The sequence below is a fragment of the Microtus ochrogaster genome, chromosome 19 (assembly GCF_000317375.1).
Source record: "Microtus ochrogaster isolate Prairie Vole_2 chromosome 19, MicOch1.0, whole genome shotgun sequence".
In the NCBI taxonomy this organism is placed as follows: Eukaryota; Metazoa; Chordata; class Mammalia; order Rodentia; family Cricetidae; genus Microtus; species Microtus ochrogaster.
The window spans coordinates 56,250,444-56,251,995 of record NC_022021.1 but is presented as its reverse complement, the minus strand read 5'-3'; the positions used below and the strand labels follow the sequence as shown (position 1 = coordinate 56,251,995).

Sequence of the window (1,552 nt, the reverse complement as noted above, 5' to 3'; positions counted from 1 at the left end):
CTTAGAGTCTCCCAAGGGCCGTGGCACTGTGCTCCTGTCTGGACCTCGGAAGGGCCGAGAGGTGTACCGGCATTTTGGCAAGGCCCCAGGAACCCCACACAGCCATACCAAACCCTATGTCCGCTCCAAGGGCCAGAAGTTTGAACGTGCCAGAGGCAGAAGGGCCAGCCGCGGCTACAAAAACTAACCCTGGATCTTACTGCTATTAAAAGGCTTTGGATGTTGTTTAAAAAAAAAAAAAAGAGGGCTGTGTTCAAGTCATAATGGCACACAAGTGGGGTGGAGAAACCTTCGTCCTTGGGAAAGAAAAACAACGGGGTGGTTAATGCAGACTGTCAAGACCACCTGGGACACTGATGAGGCGCAACTTTGGCTCTGAATCCGACTATCAGGGCTTTCTAGGAAAGCATTAACTAAAGGGTTAGAAGCCTGACTGAGTGAGAACAGCACTAGCTCATGAGTCAGGGCCCCAGAGAGAAAAAAAGGGTGGAAAGCAGAAAGCCAAGAGAGCACCAGTACACCCCCTTGCTCCAGGAGATGCGAGACCACGTGCTCCAGCCTTCACGAACGGCACCACGCCTTCCTTATCTACATTGGCTCCCCCCAGATGTTGCCCCTCTGGCTCAGTGGGGTACTTGGTCTCAAAATGTTAAGTAGCTAAGGCATAGAAGAAAAGGGAAGAAGGCGGGAAGGGCATTTCAGACAAACGCAGCAAACACCTGGACCTTTGGATCATAAGATATATGTGAATATGCTTCAATGAACTGCCTCAGAGAGCCTTGCTCAGGGAAAAGAGCCTGGAAAACATTCGGAGAAATTGCACACATCGGCAGAATCAGCAGGTAGGAATATTGGGCTGTCTTCAGAAGTAGGAGCTGCTGAGTTTGTCGGGTACTGTGTGATGTGGCGTCTTTTTTTTTTTTTTTAATTTGAGATAGGGCTGTACAACACATGAGATTGTAGGAGGTCAGGCCAGTCAATGAGAATATTACTTTTGGAAATATTTTTATCACCACAATAAGGTCATTTGCTTCTCTGATAGTTACTCTAATACAATCTCTGCAATAAAATCCCGTAGAAGCATCCAGGGTGGTGGTGCACACCTTTAATCCCAGGACTAGTTGCATCTCTGTGAGTTCAAGGCCAATGTGGTCCACAAAGTAAGTTCTAGGCTAGTCAGGGTCACACAGTGACACCTTGTCTCAAAACACAAAATAAACAAATTCCAGAGAGGCATATGGTTCTCCCTTTGTTACACATGAATAGGACTTCCCAGTGTGACTCAGGAGGGTACAGACTTCCTCTTTTTAAAAAACTATCTCTCAGCCCAGAAGTGGCTCCCAGTGCTTGGGAGGCAGAGGAAAGTGGATCTTTGAGTTTGAGTCCAGCCTGGTCTACAAGAGCTAGTTCCTGCAGGCAGTGGTGGTGCACGCCTTTAATCCTAGCACTCGGGAGGCAGAGGTAGGCGGATCTTTGTGAGTTCGAGACCAGCCTGGTCTACAAGAGCTAGTTCCAGGATAGGCTCCAAAACCACAGAGAAACCCTCTCTCTC

The 1,552-nt window shown here is 48.3% G+C and overlaps 1 protein-coding gene across 4 annotated transcripts in view; it reads right to left on the bottom strand.

Moving 5' to 3' along the window:
* Pde4d (phosphodiesterase 4D) overlaps positions 1 to 1,552 on the bottom strand; it is an 851,276-nt gene that overhangs the window by 61,115 nt on the left and 788,609 nt on the right. The window lies entirely within an intron of this gene.